This window comes from Eupeodes corollae, chromosome 2, assembly GCF_945859685.1.
Source record: "Eupeodes corollae chromosome 2, idEupCoro1.1, whole genome shotgun sequence".
NCBI classification, from domain to species: Eukaryota; Metazoa; Arthropoda; class Insecta; order Diptera; family Syrphidae; genus Eupeodes; species Eupeodes corollae.
The window spans coordinates 96978611-96999575 of record NC_079148.1 but is presented as its reverse complement, the minus strand read 5'-3'; the positions used below and the strand labels follow the sequence as shown (position 1 = coordinate 96999575).

General features: G+C 32.7%; 1 protein-coding gene across 1 annotated transcript in view; it reads right to left on the bottom strand.

Annotated features, from left to right (window-relative positions):
* Nucleotides 1-20965, bottom strand: part of LOC129948375 (uncharacterized) — a 66325-nt gene that overhangs the window by 13905 nt on the left and 31455 nt on the right. The window lies entirely within an intron of this gene.

Genomic DNA, 20965 nt, shown 5'->3' with positions numbered 1-20965 from the left:
TTTTAACATCTTACTATCTCTTAACAATTTAATAAAGTTGAAATAGCTACTTTAACTTGCAGCAATTTTCTAAATTTAAAAGACATCTGTCGAGAGGAATTCCGGGCCCGGGACCGGGACGGAAAAATCTCGGTCAAAGTTCATGTCTACTGATATGGTACGTTCTAATTTCAATTACGAGCATGAAATTGGTTGGAATAAACGGAAATAACAGTTTTTTGTTTGCAAAGTGAACCGAAAAAAGTATTAATCATCAAATCAATCCCACAGGTATCTCCCAGTTTAGTTGAAATGGAGGATGGATAGAAAATAATTCTACATGTGAGTAGATCAGATTCCTAACAGAGTCGTACATTCAATTCGATATTGCCAACCACATGTTAGTAACTGATAATAAGGTCGACTAACTATTAAAAAAGATTAGCATGAAGATCTATTACCTACTATGAAAATAAAACAGAGCGCAGTTAAAGTATTTGAAGTTTGTCTTAAAAAAAAACTAAGCATTTTTTTCTTTATATTAAAACTAGCTGACCCGCCAAACGTTGTGTTGTCATATAAACGGTGATTTTTTAAGAGCTTGAGAACTTTTAAAAAAAAAAAACGCATAAAATTTGCAAAATCTCATCGATTCTTTATTTGAAACGTTAGATTGGTCCATGACATTTACTTTTTGAAGATAATTTCATTTAAATGTTGACCGCGGTTGCGTCTTAGGTGGTCCATTCGGAAAGTCCAATTTTGGGTGACTTTTTCGAGCATTTCGGCCGGAATAGCCCGAATTTCTTCGGAAATGTTGTCTTCCAAAGCTGGAATAGTTGCTGGCTTATTTGTGTAGACTTTAGACTTGACGTAGCCCCACAAAAAATAGTCTAAAGGCGTCAAATCGCATGATCTTGGTGGCCAACTTACCGGTCCATTCCTTGAGATGAATTGTTCTCCGAAGTTTTCCCTCAAAATGGCCATAGAATCGCGAGCTGTGTGGCATTTAGCGCCATCTTGTTGAAACCACATGTCAACCAAGTTCAGTTCTTCCATTTTTGGCAACAAAAAGTTTGTTAGCATTAAACGATAGCGATCGCCATTCACCGTAACGTTGCGTCCAACAGCATCTTTGAAAAAATACGGTCCAATGATTCCACCAGCGTACAAACCACACCAAACAGTGCATTTTTCGGGATGCATGGGCAGTTCTTGAACAAAATTTGTCGATAAAAAAGCGGATTTACTGCCAACTTTTCTAGGGCCCATTCACTGAAAATTCGACGTTGTGGCAGATCGTTCGGCTTCAGTTCTTGCACGAGCTGTATTTTATACGGTTTTACACCAAGATCTTTGCGTAAAATCTTCCATGTGGTCGAATAACACAAACCCAATTGCTGCGAACGGCGACGAATCGACATTTCACGGTCTTCAGCAACACTCTCAGAAACAGACGCAATATTCTCTTCTGTACGCACTGTACGCATTCGTGTGGTTGGTTTAATGTCCAATAAAGTAAACTGAGTGCGAAACTTGGTCACAATCGCATTAATTGTTTGCTCACTTATGGTCGATTATGTAGACCATAAATCGGACGTAAAGCGCGAAACACATTTCGAACCGAACACTGATTTTGGTAATAAAATTCAATGATTTGCAAGCGTTGCTCGTTAGTACGTCTATTCATGATGAAATGTCAAAGCATACTGAGTATCTTTCTCTTTGACACCATGTCTGAAATCCCGCGTGATCTGTCAAATACTAATGCATGAAAAACCTAACCTCAAAAAATTCACCGTTTAGAACTAAGTAAAGGTATTTGAAATTCGTCTTACAAAAAAGTAAGCTTTTAAAAAGTTTTACATTAAATACTTTTAATTGTTTTTCTTGTTATTAAAATATTATTACAATGTTTTATTTGAGTTAGTTTGCATTCAATGAAATATTTTCTTTTTGCAAACGAGCTTTCTTAGCTTCCTGAGCAGCAAAACAACTTCTAATTGATCGAAATTGCATCGAAATTCAATTTCCTTGCCAAAGGTGCTTCAATGCAAGTCTGGAAACAGGATCTTGTGATGAGCACGAACGATGAAAATTCTTTGTTCTAGCAAGAATCTCAATGAACGTTGGGCACTAGCTACGGTTACAGGTATGGTAGAAAACACACAGAGAGCATCACAAATGTTGGGGAAAATCGTCTCCAAGTTTTGGGAATAAATACAAACTCAAATGGCGGAAGTTCTGCTTCAAAATTGGCTTCATAAATGTGTTCCTGACATATTATTTCTTCTTTCAACTCTTGAGACACATGTGAGTTATACTTTTGGATGAACTTTGTAGTGGAGTTTTTAATTTCAATTTCGTTTAATATTTAAAAACTACCATAAAAATGAAAACGTAGCATTCAAATTTTTCATAGTATGGAACCGACGAGAAATTCCAGATATAAATTGAATCAACTATGACGTTAAAGGTGTTTCTCTTCGAATTTATTTCTTCGTCTGTTTCAATTTGCTTTCCAGCTCCTCGGTTTTCTTCAAGCTTTAATTGCCTTTTTTGGTTCAATGGAAAATATTCTGGAACATCTCCCAATCCAGTAGAAACTACATTGCATTCAGATAAAATTTGATCCCACCCGTTTTGAATAATGTTCAAATCGGAGATCAAGTTGTCGATTTTGCGAATTTCATCTTCAATAGTACTGTTTCTGGCTCGAAGAAGGATACTTCTTTCATTTATAGCGCTAAAAATCTTGCACCAAATCGAAAACATCAAGACGCATTTAAATTTGTGCATATATTTTGAAACGTCATTTACATCTCGTCGAGCCTCAGCAGTTTAATTAATATCACTTAAGGCTTCTAATGATGTTCTAAGGTTTTTCAGATGATGCAAATGGTTTCATTGCCTTAATTCTAGATGACCATCTTATATCGGAAAGTTTGTGAAGGAATCCCGGCATATTTTTCTTAACAATTTTCCAATGTTGTGCACTGCTGCTAAACAATTTGAAATACTTTTGAACAACACCAAAAAATGTGATTGCGGCAGTACAACATTCCGCTGAATTGACTCCACACAAGTTAAGGCTGTAAGCTGCACATGGTAAATACACGGTATTCGAATTTTTGTTTAAAATATGACTTTGTGACCATTATACTGTCATAGCCTTGTGCACAATACTCTCTGTTTCGCAGATTAAATCAGCTATTGCTGTATCAGTTTTATTGTTGCAAGTGACAAGTTACAAAAACCGTTCTTGGGTGGTGAACACAATTTCTTCAAAGCGCAGATATCGCAAAATAAATGTGTTTTGTTTCACATCACTTGAATCGGGTGTTACATCGACAATCAAAGGGAAGTATTTGGAGTTTTCTCTCTTCTTCACAAATTTTAATGAACTCATTTTGAATCTCAACGGAGAGGTAGTGGACTTGGAAACTTTTGTGCTCTTGTTGTGAAATTCTTACTTTTTCCAAGTGCTCTTGAAGTAAGAAGTCATAATGACTAATTGATTCCAAAATGCCCAAAAAATGTCCATTATTTGGCTCTCCAATAACATTGCTAGCGCCTCGTAGTCCTAGTCCTCTTTTGCCAAGGAAGAGAATGGTATCCAATATTCTATACAGAATTCTTTGCCGTTTTTGTATGGCTGGTTTAGTATACACACTTTGAAGTGACTTGATAACCTTTAAATCTTCATTAAACAATTTATTCAAAATATTAACTAATTAATATTACGGAAATCACAATTGAAAAAATTTTGCGTGGGACTTTCCGGTTTACAGAAACCGAATCAAAAATTTCGTTCCCAGCAGAAACAAAAATAGAAGAAAAGAAAGAAATAATTATTTTTGTTTTGTCTTAAGTTACCGGGCCCCTTTTTTTCACTTCAAAAATGTTCAAAAGCAAAACAATTAATGACAACTTTCTTCAATAGTTCAAAGTTGACAAATTTTTAATTAAATATTAACAAAAATTTACGCCAATAATAATCAGGGGCCAAAACCGGAAAACTTGTGACTTATAGATTGGTAGATAACATGCAAACAGAGCAATGGTGGATCCGGGGGGGGGGTTTGGTGGGGTCATGATTTGTGCCAAAATTCCACAATCTATTAAAGATCTTAAAGATGAAATAGTACATAAAGTTATACAGCAACAAATGTGGAAACTGGTCATAAGACATTTCATGAAAAGATTAAAGTGCCTTAACTGTATTTTACATATTTTGCCTATTTGGTTGTTTTTGATTTTTCTTAAAAAAATATATAATAATATAATATGTAATTTGAAATGAAAATTTGTGAGACTTTTAAACGAAAAAGATTTTTTATTGATAGCTTTAGTTTCAGCCTATTTTTTAGTCTTAAACTTTAATTAATGTGAATGAAAAAATCTAACCACAAGTAGTGGCTTGTTCGTATTTTTGACTTTTTAGTTATAATTCAATTTGGGATGATCACCTTCATTCGGTTTTCAAAAGATGGTGCGCAATGGGTTATTATTACACTGTTCTTATTACTCTTTAGTGGAATTATCACAACGAACAGGAGGTATACCGGGTTTATAGCAGAATATGTATAAGATATCTGAGTCCAGACAGACTTTTTGCCCTATACGTAATAAGTAAGCTTTATTATTTTAATTGGAAAAATGAATGTATAAAAATTAATTTAAAAAAAACATCACATGATATTCCAATACAAATATTGAAAACTTAAAGTTTTTTTGAGAAATTAAATGGCATTTAAATTTTTCAAAACAAACTTATTTTGCAGGAAATATTTTTCAACACGCTCTTGTTTGCTAATTTCACTAAATTATTAGGAGTTTTGCAAAAGGTGCTTTTTTAAACGTGTTGTTTTCAAGAACAAATAAAGCGCATATAGTATTTGTATGTTGGAAGCTGTTTTGACATAACATTGCCCCGAAGATAAATACTAATCAAGAGTTTGTATGTGTTAAGTCATCAGAAAAGCTTTGTACCTGCTTTTTAAAAGAGGACACAATAGCATCATCCTTCTGAAATTTTAACAGTATTGGCCCGGATAGCTGATACGTGTCATTGCTCTTATATGTTTATGTACAATGTACATAGTTCAACAATATTATTCAATCCCACTTCATATACAAGATAATTCGATATTTTCTACTACGTGGCAACTGTGTTAAGATTCTATCTCTTGAACTTAAGTCTATTCTAAGCTATGTAATATGTATTCACCCAGAGCACAGCGACCAATTAAGGAAATTAAAGGAGGTATCAAAATTCAAACAATGTCCTGACTCTTGGATACATCCTCCATCCAAAAGCATCCAATTTTACGCCTCCCATGTTGGCCCTATATAATTTCACCAGACAATGGCGATGGCGATGCCATTGTACGCGAATATAATGTTGAAAAAAAAAATAACAAAAAGAAATCTTATTTAACTTATTGAATGCCACCAAAAATCGATAGATACTCTATAGGAGCTCACTAAGCTGGTTTGGCTATATAGGTGGTATGTTTATCAATCTATAAGAACACAAAAAAAACAAGTCCTCACACTCTGGAGACTTTAGGATTTGTGGCGCCACATCTACAATAAACATACATCAAGAACATGTTGAAAAATTAGGATGTACAGTGCAACGTATCCTCTCGAATCTGGTTGTAAGAAGATTACGTTGCAAAATGCAGCACTGCAGCACGTTCGTCGTTCGTCCTTTCTGGCATAAGTGCGCTACAATAGAAGGTACGAGTGTAGGCACTAGGCAGACGTGTTTTTGTGTCTATTTGTCTCTCTGACTCTGACACAAAAACCAAAAAAAAAAAAACAAAAAGCTTCGCCTGTCGTTGATGATTATTACAAACGATATAGGAAGTGCAAAATAAAGTAGTTACAGTTAGAACTTAAGGAGGAAATGGTGGATCCACTCATTTAGCTCACCACATTAAGAGGATAATGAATTGTTCTATATACCGCAGCAATCAGGGTGAGTATTTTTCATGGTTTGACGCAAAACAAAGCATCTGAATTTGTAAGAAACTAATGTCGTGGGGGTGGTAAGTGGTAAGTGGTGACGTTGGCATTAAGGGTGGTGGGTGGTCTAACGTTCATTATTGTTGCCATTTGCCACTACTTCTACCACTGCCGACTTGCCGATGCCGCATCCTTAACAATTAATTTTTGTGAAATTCTTCCAGTAAATTACGTTGTTTACCAGCACCATAAGCCATTTGTTTTATGCCGCCATTATGTGTTACTTTAGACGAAGTCAACTATGGCAAAAACACAAAAACAGTAAAGAAATCATTTTTTTGTTTTCTCGATAAGTATGAAGGCTGAGAGGCCTTAAGATACGAGTAATGTGAGGCCCCAAGCCCTGATGATGGTTCTACACTTATATAGATACAATAGGATGGAATGGAATAAGCCAATTTGTTTTATTTTTAACTTAACAGAGTGCCTTTGTTTCATTGTCTGGGATTTGGGCGGATTGGGATAAGGATAATGATGTGATAAATAAATGAAATAATTGGCTCGATATACAAAGTATTTTTGTATAGATTTCAAGTTTGCGGGACGTAATAGTCTATTAACCTAAGTTTCTCATTTTTATAACATTAGGACTTCGAATTAGAGAAACTTTGATTTGAAGAAAATAAAATGAACAAAAACAATGCTAAAGATACGACTAATTAAATGAAGAAGATTTTTGTTTTTTTTTTTTGATAATATCCTTCGAGAGTGGAAGTTAGCTAAAATGTGATGACATGACAAAAAACAATAATATGTTGTCATCGGCCGATGTTAACCTTTGTTCAGCTTTTTTTTTGTTTTTTTTTTGTCTATCAGAACTTATTCGGTATAACTTTTGAAGTAATTTATTGTACATATTTTATTTTCATTGTTGTGGTATCCTTAAAAGTTAAAATTATTCTTTTATGATTGTGTTCAACTTTTGTAAGATACACAAAAATACAGCGAATCATTCGACGATATATCGATGTCAATATTTTTGAGATTTATATTATGCGTTGGAAAAGTTCCCACTTGTAATTTTTAACTTCCCATAGTAAGTTTTTGTAATTGGTCCGATTTGTCAAATTGAAAATGTCGACGTTTCAAGGTCCTATAGTCTAATTAAAAGACTTTTAGAGCGATGTCTTTGCGCGCGTGTGTACGTAAGGGTGTCCGTTCGTCTACGACGTTTTTTCGTTGTCCATTGCTCAAGAACTTGTAGAGATATCGGTTTAAAATAAATTTAGTTATACAGAAAATAATGCAGAAAGATGCATAAAGAACACTCAAAAAATTGAGTGAATGGTTTTTTTGCTATAGCAATTTAAAAGAACGTAAACATTTTGGTAAACCCTAAATATCTCACGAATCAATAACGCTAGAGACTTGTAAGGTTATAAAAAACAAGTATATTTTTTGAAAAAAGCAAACAACGGGTTTTTTATAAATAAAAAAAAAAAAACTGAAAAAAATGTTTCACCTAGAACATTTTGCGAATCGATAATGATTTTATCTCCAAAACAAATTCGTGCAACGCAGATTAACGTTTTTAACATCTGGTAAAATTTTGACAAAAATCCAATTGGCAGTTTTTTGTATAAAACTTTAGAAAAACATTACTCAAAGTTGGTAGAAATTGATTTTCGACTCAAACGTCTTTTCAAAACTTTGAGATATTGTCTTAAAACAAATTTAATTTTTTAAAAAATATTGTAGGCAACATTCAGTAAAATTTTGAGAAAAATCAAATTGATAGTTTTCTTACAAAAAAATTAAAATTTGGGTTTCGACTAAAAATCTCGTTAGACTTTGAAATCAAACTAATTTTTTATTTGCAACATATTGTTGGTAATTTTTAAGAATAGTTCAATTGATAACTTTTTTAACAAAATACGAAAACCTGCAGACCATCTAAGTAAGATAATTCGACAGATGGGATGGGAAGTTATCAGTGTAGGTCGCATCGCAGCCTTTTTTTCAATAATTCATCAAAGAATCTAGAAAAATGGGGTCGAAACATTTTCTATTTTCTATTTTACTTCTTTAACTGCTTCACATTTCAAGTACTAGATAAGGGCGTATTACCAGTGATTATTTTCGTGTAAATGCGAAAAGTCGATTGCCAGAGGCTTCTAAGGACTCACAAGTACGTTGCGTAGGTAACCATAATTTATATTTAAATTTGGTGATTTGGCACAATAATAAAACTTCATAAATGTCATCTCTGATACCTTTATATCCACCAAAGCTTTACAAAAATATTATCATTCTAGATCGCACAATAGTTTAAATTATTTCTTAACACCATCGTTTTACCAAACATTTTATATGTAAGGACACAAGAATAAAATCAAAAATAAAACACGGTTTAAACATGTGAACTTTGAAATGATACACACTGTCGCTTATACGTACATTTTTATTTTTATTTTACGTACATTTTTATCTCCCCCTGGGAGATAATTTTGTTGCTTTTTCGTATAAATTCCCTTCAATTCAAAACTATTTATATTGCGTTAATGGATATGACCCCCATTACATTTTGAATTATTTATTTTTTGTATATGAAAACAATATTTGTGTTTTACTTTCTTAAACTTTGTTGCTAAATATACTACTTTTGACTGAAGATTGGACCAAGAACATAGTATGAATCAAATATTGCAAAAACACAGCACAAATTCATCTACTTTTGACCAATTGACGATCCATGGGAGGGGTCACATGAGCCAAAAAGCTTGTACAGTTAAGTTGTATAAGTAAAGATTTCATTTAAAGATTTATTAGTAATTTAACGACATTCACCAAAAATTGGTTTGCTGTCCAAAACAACTAAAATTTTGGTTTTCGCTCAATTTAGAACTTGAAAAACTTTAGTCATGCTTTTAATTATTTTCATAAAAATTGTTTCTAAGAAAAAGAGCAAATATTCAGGTTCTTAAGAAGAAACCTTGAATAAGACATCATGAATTGTTAAAGTTGCCTTTAAATTCCTTAAACTAGCCTTCAATTTTATTATTAAACTTTTTTGACAAATATAGATAGTGATCATTGAAGTGATTTTTACTTGCGGCGTATAGGAACTATATGGCAAGTTTTTCATAAGTAATCATTTAATCAATTTCGAAGTAGAGCTTTTAATCAAATATGACATTACGGCGGTAGAGAAGTCGAAAAAAGTGTGTACCTCGATTCCTTCCGTCTGTCTGTCTTTCCTGCCCCCTACAGTCCAAACAATTGTGTTGACTGAAATTAAGATTTTCTTTTTATTAATACGAAAAATAACAGAAGTCCCCACACAAATTTTTGGTTCAAACATGTGATTTTTCTAAAACTTTCTTTAAATTTTGTGTTCTTAATTTGGCTTTCTACAAGAAAAACATATTTTCGTATTGCTCCAGAAGGGTACCGCTCAAAAAACCTTTATTTAGTTTTAAAGTTTTCTCAAGAACTAATGAACCCATTTCAAAATTCTTCTCTTTCTGTGCAAGCTCTTGTCAATGACCAAATTAATTTTTTATTTATAATAAAATACTTATTATGTTTACAAAACTCGATACCTCAGAAAGGGGACAACATTTTTTTACGAAATTTAAATGTAAAATGCTCATATATTTATAAGCTCTTTATTTAGTGCTTAAACCAAAAATATTTTTAAGACAAAATTTAAAATTATTTAAAATGGCATTTAAATTTTTGAGAAAAACTTATTTTGGAGGTACATTTTTAAATCTTAAAATATAGGCAATATTTTTAAACACACTTTTTGGAAGAAATTATCAAGCTCTTGCGACCCAGTCGTGTATTTCATTTCTTTTAAAATTGGTTTCCTGTGGATAAATAGTAAGACCATACCTTGCTGGACAACAGTGTTCTTAAATAATTTGATAACTAAAGTTGTCATTTTAGCAATTTTTAAATTTTGTTAGCATCCTTTACAAAACATTAAAGAACATTTTTAAGCGGTGAGTAAAAACTCATCTAAGTTGTGACCTCCCCTGATGAAAAGTCTGGATCCGCCCTTGAGTCCAACGCACTAACCATCACCCTTCGGTAAATAAAGATAGATAAAACAGTTTGTTTGAGTGAAGCCCTTGTTCACATGGGATTATAGTATATAAAGGGTGTTTGTTTAAGACGTGCGTTTTCAAGAAGAAATAAAACATAATATTCAATGTCATAAAGTTTAAAGGCTCCCGGAAATTACGCCAAAATATTTTTTGGAAAAAACGCCAGAAAATGTTTTCTGCATCACATTGGAAAAAGAAGCAGAATTTTTTGTGGAAAATAAGCCAGAAACATTGGAAATTGGCGGCGTGGGCCAGCACGGTTACGGCGTGGCTGCCACGCAAAAAATTACTAAAGTTTTCAATAATTTTTTTTATTTGTAACAATTTTTTAAAAAAAATAGAAAAGAACAAAATATTTTTACTAAATGTAAACTTGCAAAGTGTCTGCTACGATTTCCCGGCAGCATGGACATTTGTTATTTTCGTTTGAATCTGCAACTGCTTGAGCTTGCAACTTTAAGTTGCATTCCGAGCATATTTTCATATGTCTGCAAGGCAACAACACAACGTTGCATGTTTTTTTTCACAACGTCAAGTATCAATGATGAATATCAGCTCTTTTAGGACCTGTATCGCAAGTTTTCAATTCGTTAACTCTTTTCAACTCGAGATTTTAATCAACTATGACATTACTATGGTTGAGGCGTCGAAAAAAAGTAGGTCCACCGATTCCACCCGTATGCCTGTCTGTCCTGGCTCCTACCACCCAACGCTGCGTTTTTTCCATTGTTTAGCTTTAAAATAACAGTAGTCCTCGTATAAATTTTTCGGTGAAAAATCGAACTTTCTCAAAAACAAATAAACTTTGATTGACATTTTTTTCTTAATTGGGCTTCTTTCAATATATAAATATATGTTTGTATTGCTTTAGAAGGGTACCTTTTATACTGGGCTATACATTTTGCGGTTTCAAAAGTAAACGTAAATAAAACACATATAAAATATTTTTTTTATGATATTTCTTTTTTATTATAAAGTTTGAACGTTCACATTATGTGTGAAACATCATTACATCCACGCGATTTGTTGCAAGCATCGCTTCTTTTGAGGTAATTTTCGACCCTCTTTTTGACACATATTGGGCGGTATCTCGGCCATAAATTGACAAATTTAAGTGCTCAAGAGTCAAAAGTTTATGTGCATAAACACGGTCTTTCGCGTAGCCCCACAAAAAAAGTCAAGCGGTGTCAAATCCCATGATCTTGGTGGCCAGTTGATATTGCTACGACGAGGAAATGTCTGCCAGGAAATGTCTTTTGCAATAAAGTCATATTCGCTCTAGTTGTGTTGCATATGACACCGTCTTTCGTCACATATTTTCCAAGGCGTATTCTTCGATAGCATCAACAAAAAAAAGTCGCTTATCATGTGATTATAACGCTTCGAATTGGTGGTGACAGTAATTCCATCGTTGTTTTCAAAGAAGTAAGGTCCAACCAGACCTCCGGACCAAAGAGCGCACCAAGCAATGGCTGGATGTAATGGCCTCCCTTCAATAACTTGATGATTCTCAGAACCCAATATACGACAATTTTGTTTATTAACATACCTACTGAGTGCGAAATGGGCTTCGTCGATGAAGAAAATTTCGTTCGATCCATTTTCGTAAATGTTAGAATTTCAATTGAAAAAAAATTGGTTTAACAACTTAGCTTGAAAGATGACGAATTCCAGCCAATTAGATAACCCGTTATAAAAAACATAACAAAAACTTGGTAAACATTAATTTTCGACTCAAATATCTTTTCAAAAATTAAAATTATTGGCTTCAAACTTATTTCATCATATAGAAAATATTGTTTTCGACATTGAGTATTTTTTTCATAAAAATCCAACCGTCAGCAAAATTGGTAAAAATTGATGTTCGATTTCAATTTATCTCATGAATAAATGAAGTTATTGACTTTAAAATGATTTTATTCTGTGCTAAATTTTGTTAGAAGTAATTTACATATATGGATTTGTTTATATGTATAAGAAATACAAACATTTAAGAAATACTACCAAGTAAATAAATTGGGTGGCGCAACAGTCCGTTGTGAACCAGGGCCTAGTGACTCGTAACCATTCCTGTGTGCGAGTACTGTTTTCAGGAATGGAAGGGACCTACAATTTTAGACCGAGTCCGAAAGGCTAATTTGAGAAAGCACTTTTTCATGACAAGAATTACTCTTGAAGGAATTGTCAATTCCTCGCAAGAGGCAGTACCCACGAGAATTAATTTTTTAAATTAAGGTGGCACAGGCAGGGATTGAACCCAAGACCCCTTGCATGACAGTCCAACGCACTAACCATCATGCCGCGGGTACTAAGAAATACTACTAAAATGGTAAATATTGGGTTTCGACTAAATATATTAGGGCATATTCTAAGATGTTTGCTAAACTCTTGCTAAGATGTTACTAATCAAGTCCAGAGCTTAGGCTATTTTTATTTATTTTAATGGGTCCGATTTGTCAAATTGAATATTTTGACATTTCTCGACCTTTCAAGGTCTCTAGAGTCGAAATAAAAGATTTTTAGAAAGATGTCTGTGCGTGCATGTGTACGTAAGTTCGCACGTTCGTACGTCCGTACGTCCGTATGTTCGCGACGTTTTATTCGTCGTCTATAGCTTAAGAACCAAAAGAGATATCGATTTCAAATAAATTTTGTTATACAGATAATAGAGCAGAAAGATGCAGAAAGGGCTCTCAAGAAAATTGCGTGGGTGGTTTTTTTACCATAGCAGTTTGGAAAAAGGTGAACATTTTGGTTAACCCTAAATATCTTAAGAACCAAAAACGCTAGAGACTTGAATTAAATTGTATATAATATATTATAACGTGATACCAAACAGATATATTTTTTGAAAAAAAATCAATATAACGTTTTTTTATAAATCAATAAAACTGAAAAAAAAAATTTGTCACCTCCAAAATTTTACGACTGAAATATGATTTCATCTCCAAAACAATTTTGTGCAACGAATAATAATGTTTTTGATATCTGATAAAATTTTGGGAAAAATCTAAGTGACAGTTTTTTTTATAAAAAATAAAAATCTAAAAAAAACATCATTCATAGTTCGTAAAAATTGAATATCGTTTCAAATATCTTTTCAAAAACTTGGAGATAATAGCTTTTAACTAATTTTTTCTTATAAGAAATATTGTTTTCAAAATTTTGAAAAATGTTGAGAAAAATCGAATTGACAGTTTTTTTACAATAAATAAAAACCTAAAAAAAAATATAAAAGTTGGTAAAAATTGATTTTCGACTCTAATATCTTTTCAAAACTTTTAGATATTGGCTTTAATTTACTTTTATATTTTAAAAAATATTTTTGTCAACATTCAGTAAAATTTTGAAAAAAATCGAATTGACACTTTTTGTACAAAAAATTAAAAACAAACAAAAAATTAACATAAGTTGGTAAAAAATGATTTTCGACTTAAATATCTTTTCAAAAAATTGTTCTCAACATTCGATAAAATTTTGAAAAAAATCGAATTGATAGTTTTCTTACAAAAATTAAAACTCTAAAAAACAATACTAAAACTTGGTAAAAATTTACTTTCGACTCAAATAGCTTTTCAAAAATTAAAAATATTGGCTTCAAACTTATTTTAATTCACAGAAAATATTGTTTTCAATATTCAGTAATTTTTATATAAAAATCCAACAGTCCGTTTTTTCATAAAAAATAAAATGTACAAAAAATAGTACGCAAATTTGGTAAAAATTGATACGAGTACATATAGACAAACTTTTAAGCAGGACAAATCGACAGACGGGATGGGAAGTTATCAGTGTGGTTCGCATCCCAGAATTTTTTTTAATGTTTTCAATTGAAAAAAAAAAATGTCCAACAAATTTTTAAACATCAGCTACAAAAATATTTTTTAAAGTAGGTACATTACATTACATACTCCTCAGCATTTAAATGCACAGATTAGGGACAATACCCAACAATACGAATAAAGAAAAACAATATCCGCAGTATGAATACTATCGATAAAAGTCAAAGTAGACTCTTTCTACGAATGAGTTTTTGACATTTATACGAGTCTTGAATGGATCTTATGTGATTTCGTTTTCAAATGTTGATACGATCGATATTGTATTTGTATCCCGATAGCTGCGTTCGTTGAGTAGTTGTGCATTTGGAATCATATGTTTACCATTGGGGAAAAAATCGATCTGTTACTGTCGATATTATTTAGTTTTGTTAATGAGAATGGATTAACTGGGTTTATTTTGCAAGGGAGTAGTACCCGTGGTATTATGGTTAGTGCGATGGACTGTCATGCAAGGGGTCTAGGTCCGCCAAAGCTCTATCTCAGTTTAGATATAATAAATTTTCTTAAATCTTTTTCTTTTAAAAATGATTAAGTTTGACAACACTTTTAAAAATGCAAATTTTGTTTCGATGTTTCTTATGAAGTGCAAGTGAGAGTTTTATTCGTGTTAAACAATGAAAAGTGAATAGTACAGTACCATATAAGAATATTCCACCTACTACAGTGCATTTTTTTTAATTAGATTAAAGCAACACATGCAAATAAACAGACCATAACGCATTATCGTTAAAACCAACTCCTCCACATAGGTTTTTTTCACAAATTTTGACTCGACTCCAATCCCCGACCGGAATTGAGGCGAATCAAGATCATTTCAACTCGATTCAGGTATATAAAGAATTTAAGCGAGCTTCAAGCTCGCTTCAACACCGCATGTTAATGTAGTAGTCTACGAACAAACCCCCTTCACGAAGTTTTTATTTTATGTCAAATTGTTTGGCTAAAATTTTGAATCAGAAATCAGCTTGTACGATTTCACCCCTGCTCTAAATTTCGCTATTATTTTTGGAATTTTTTGATAAACTATTCTAGCAAATATTCAATTGTACCAACTTTCAAATATAAAAATACTAAAAAAAACTGCTAATGCATCGTGAGCGTCTAGATGCTTTATTTCGGTGATCGATGTGAACTGACTAGGTCTGATTTTTAAAGTTTATCTCGTTGTCTTATATCTTTACCTAATTTAGATTTAGGGTAAAAAAAACTGTCTAAAAAACAGAGTGAACAAAGTGTATCTATTAACAATTTAAGACCCAAACATATATATAAGACTACTACTGTCTTAAAAATCATATCATAAATACCATTTTTGCAAAGGTTGTCTACTGAAATAATCAAAATACTGATTAACAACAAAATTGATTTCATATCGTTCTTATAACTATCGTGCAGTAACCCATATTTTTATCAAACTTCAACTCTCAGCTTAAAGACTATTTACATTTTACAAAGACTTAAGTCATTTAAGTTTGTTAGAACCTGTAGATGAACCTATGATACGAAAATGTAATATAATTATAATGTATTTCGTGTAGAAAATTAAATTTAATTATATGTAAGTATGTGTACAACTATAATGACAGATGGTTTGAACTTATAAACAATTAAATGCTTATTAAGCACATTTTAATTAAAAACAATACATAAATGCACCTACATATATAGAGAGCTCAGAGTTCAAGTGAAACTGCCTTTCCAAGCTAGGTATTTACATTTCGAACACATATATAACATTAAAGCATTAACTTTATTTCAAAGCAAGACTTTCCAACTGGAATAATTTATTATCATTCAACTCCATTGGATAGGAAGGAATTAGTTAAAACAGTTCCCCCCTAAAATATATATATGTATATGTAAGTAAGTACGTTTATATTGTTTAAGTAAAGGCATGTCATAAGCAAAGCATGCTGTAAGTACACAGAAATACAACAATCATCAAAGTATCTATCTATTGGTATAGACTATAGACATCAGACACCCAGCACAACATGGCGAATTAATCAACTCTGCCACGCAGTGTACTGAATAAAGATGGTCCTGTTTCCTGTTCCTGTATAATCAATTAGTGATTTCACTTGAAGTGTAATCGCTTGTTGTGGTTCATTACGCTTACAAATCATCTTGTTTATTTATGCGTTCCGAAACGTATTTCCGTATTTGCAATACCTACAAGCAACAATATAGTATAGGGTATACCGAGCCGAGACCGACATCAACCATAGAATAGATATTCCAGGGTTAAATGATAATATACTCTCCTACAGGGCAAACGCATAAATGTACATAAGTAGGCACTCGTTTTAGAAGAATGATGTGTACGTTTTCGGGATATATTTTGGATTATTGAATTCTTTTTGGACTTAGACTTGAATTGCATTTGGGTTTGGATTTGAATTAATTTGGTTTGATTATTGGCATTGTTTGTGGTCAATTCGAGTTGTAAACTTTTGATCCAATAATATGTGCAATTATTTCAAAACTCATAACATAAATCGAATCAATATTAGTTTAGATATTTTTAATTCACAAAATTAGGTTTCATTTTGTTTGAAGTGAAACTTCAGCTTACGCAAGATTTCAAGAGGGTCGGTTGCCAGAAACTTCGTAGCTTCATTTATTGGTATTTTTAAATTTATTAAATTGATCTACATAGATTCCAATCAAAAAAGTTGAAACAATCACAATTATTTCGTTTGACCCCGTCGTGCATTTTATTTCTTTACGGCTTCGTAAAAAAATATCAACTCTTCACAATCAACTCAAGACAAACTCAAGACACTAAAAAATGCATTCGTGGACTGGAAACGGAAAGGAAAATTGTATAAGAAGGATATAATGCTACAATCCAGCCCCGTCGAGAATGGGGGAAAGGGGGCGTAGATATTTGTTAAAATTTCATGAAAAATTGGACAACTCTGAACTATTGAAAGAAAGTTATAATGAATTGTTTCGCTTTTCTTACTTAATTTAACGTAAATTTAAAATGTATTTTATTTTGAAAATTTAAAAAATTAAAATAATGGGCTCGGCAACTTAAAACAAAACACAAATATTTATTTTGGTTTCTGTTTTTATAAAGTTTCTTTTCTTCTATTTTTATTTCTGTTGGGAACGAAATTTTTGATTCGGTTTCGGTGAACCGGAAAGTCCCACGCAAACGTTTTTCAATTGTGGTTTCCGTAATATTAATTAATTAATACTTTGAATAAATTGTTTACTGAAGATTTGAAAGATATCAAGTCACTTCAAAGTGTGTATATTAAACCAGCCATACAACAACGGCAAGGAATTCTGTATAGAATATTGGACACCATTCTCTTCCTTGGCTAAAGAGGACTAGGACTACGAGGCGCTAGCAATGTTATTGGAGAGCCAAATAATGGACATTTTTTGGGCACTTGGGAATCAATTAGTCATTATGACCCCTTACTTCAGGAGCACTTGGAAAAAGTAAGAATTTTACAACAAGAGCACAAACATTTCCAAGTCCATTACCTTTCCGTTGAGATTCAAAATGAGTTCATTAAAATTTGTGCCCAACATGTGAATTCAGTTATTTTGAAGAAGAGGGAAAACGCCAAATACTTCGCTATAATTGTCGATGCAACACCCGATTCAAGTGATGTGAAACAAAACACATTTATTTTGCGATATCTGCGCTTTGAAGAAAATGTGTTCACCATCCAGGAACGGTTTTTGGAACTTGTCGATTGCAACAATAAAACTGCCACCGCAATAGCTGATTTGATCTGCGAAAAATTGGCATTGTTGTGCACAAGGCTATGACAGTGTAATGGTTCACAAAGTCATATTTTAAACAAAGATTCGAATATCGTGTATTCACCATGTGCAGCTCACAGCCTTAACTTGTGTGGAGTCGATTCAGCGGAATGTTGTACTGCCGCAATCATATTTTTTGGTGTTGTTTAAATGTTTTTCAACTTGTTTAGCAGTAGAGCTCAACATTTGAAAATTGTTAACAAAAATAAGCCCGGATCCCTTCACAAATTTTCCGATATAAGATGGTCATCTAGAATTAAGGCAATGAAACCATTTGGAAATCATCTGAAAAACCTTAGAACATCATTAGAAACCTTAAGTGATATAAAGTTAACTGCTGAAACTCGAAGAGATGTAAATGGCGTTTTAAAATAAATGCACAAATTTGAATGCGTCCTGATGTTGTCCCAAAGGCCCCGTGCCTTAGGCACCAGAGGTGCAGCCTGACATTGTAGCCTTGTTGTTGAGCATTCAAGGTCAACTTACAGAGCTGTAAGGTCTGATAAAGGAGCAAGGCAAAAGGGTAGATAATCTCTACACTTTGTTGCCTGGTCTGGCGTAATTCAGACCATAATGGGTGCGCTGCCGGAGACACACCTAAAGGTCCTAGCTAAAAATTCACTGATTTAGGATTTAACAAAGAGCCAACATGTTCCAATTGTTGACAGACTACAGTCCCGATGTGTTTATGGCTAGCGAAACTAAGCTAAACCACAAACACAAATTGACTCATAAAAATTACAACATCGTAAGAAGAAACCGGCCCGACTCCACTCAAGGGGAGGTGTTGCTCTCTTTATAGGAAACGGGATTAAATATAAAGTCATATACAACAATGAATTGCGAAATTTCAAGACGCTAGAAGTTTGCGTTGTGTGCATCTCTCTCACTCAAGGGAAGCGAATGTATATGATTGTGTCTTATGCGGCTGGAGCTCCGCTGGTTACTTACTTTGCATTAGAACTCGAGATTCTTTTAGGAAGCTAAAACTGAGCTTGGAAGAAAACTATTTCATCTTGGCCGGTGATTTGAAATCACAAAGGTAACCATCTTTTTATTTTGATAAATCTTTACAGAGTTGAATATAGTGTCAACCTACTGGCTACTGAAAAGCCATCGTATCTAAAAGCTGCCCTTTCTTGTACAACACCACACTGACAGTTACAGATAAAGTGGGTAATCACCCTCGAAACTGCTTAAAGACAGTCGAGTACGACAGTGATCCCTGCGGACTGGCTGACGTAATGCAGATTCCGAACGAACGCTTGGAATTAGAGGAATACGTTGCAACACACTCTTTCAGTTAGAGTAAGATGCGCTGGCCTCGTTTCACAAAAGCCTTAGCGAGAGAACTTCGTTCGAGTGACATAACCCCACCAAACAACAGAAAACTTACAAATACAGAAATTGACCAACATTTACAACAGATGGACGAAACAATAAAACAAACGGAATGGACAATACCAAAGTACAAAGAACGGGACCAATTGGACGCTTACAGAAACGCAACTATTGACGCACTACGTAAGCACAAGAGTGGCTTACTGACAAAATTCAAAAATTTATACAGACGACTTACAAACCCACACTACTTAGAGGTTAGGACACTGAAGTTGTCAATAAAAAATATCAATCTGTTGATTAAGGAGAACTACAGTTTATCAATTAACAAGTCCTGGGAACTCAAGATCCGGCCATTTAATTCTAGTGACCCTAGTATGTTCCCTAAAATCAACAAGATATTCAGGAAAAAGAACGATAATGACCTTCCGTGTCTGAATTATAGCAAAATAGATCTTAGCGCCAGCCGTAGCGCATTACAATTAAGTATTATTGTTTAACTTAGAGTGTCCGTATGGGGCCAGTAATCTAGTTGTAAGTTATGGTTAATTAGGCTAGTTTTATGAATTTTTGTCGAGCTTTAAGATAGCTTTAAGATTGAATTAATAAAAATGAATTAAAAAAAAAGTGCATTGAATTGTCATCCTAGAGTTCTTGGGTTCAATCCCTGCCAGTGCCATTAAATGTTTTTTCACGGGCACTGCCTCTTGCCAATAATCGACGAAATCTCTTGTCTTAAAAAGCGCTTTCTCAAATTAGCCGGTTGGAGTTGGCTTAAAACTGTAGGTCCCTTGCATTTCTGACAACATTACTCGCACACAGGAATAGATGAGAGTTGTAAGTAACTGGGCTCTAGTTCTAAACTACCTAATTTATAAAAAAAAATTAACTTAAAAACACACCAAGCTCATTTGTGCCCTTAAAGTTATGATTTCTAAATTGTATAAGTCATCTTAAATAATTAAATTTCTAGCAACAATCTAATGTAAAAAGCTCGAACGATTTGATTCAGAACAAAAATATTATGTTTTCATTTCACGGATTTCTACACCACTAATAATCGTAACAAAGCTAATGTGTAAATAAGTCCTACATATATGCCAATAACACCTACCCACGAAACTCCCTTAAAGGAGCAAGTTTCTATACAATTCAGTAATAAACACATTTATTTATTTTCTTTTCATGCTTTGATTCAATATTAAATCTACGCATTTGAAAATTTAATTTAGCTTAACGTTGCTTATAGTAAAAACGCGAGTAAAAACTCTAAAGCGGAAATATTATTTCATTTCACTGGAGTGGAAACTAATCAAAAAGGTTGTATGAGTTAATTGACACATTTATCAAAAACCTCGAAACCTCATAAATTATTTCAGTACAAAAATTATTACACACTTTATTTGGTTGGTTTTGTGCAAAGTTACAACTGCCATAAAACTAACACTGTTCATTGCACTAATTTCAACATTTCACAGCATCCGAATTGTATATCCAATCCACCCTTTAAAAAACAGCGATATAATTGCGTGTTTCTATCAAAAAACTTCTAATATTGTTTTCATTTTCATGCACATATACATTAGACTGCTTAAAAAAAATATACTTTTTTTTAAGATCTAAATTCTTATTAAAAAACTAAATGTTGGATTTTTATAAAATGTTTACTGAATTTTACTAACAATATTTTCTATAAGATGAAATTATATATTTTGTATTTTTGAAAAGATATTTAATTCGAAATCCATTTCTTAGTTTATTTAAAAAAAAGTTATGTATTGAATAAGATCTTTTCAAAATTTTACTAAATGTTGAGAGCCAAATTTTGTCCAATATGAAATAAGCTTGAAGTAAAATATTTGAGGTAACAATTATTTTTTTTTTCAGTTGTTTTGATTAACAACAATTTTCCCTTTTTTTGTTGAATTTATT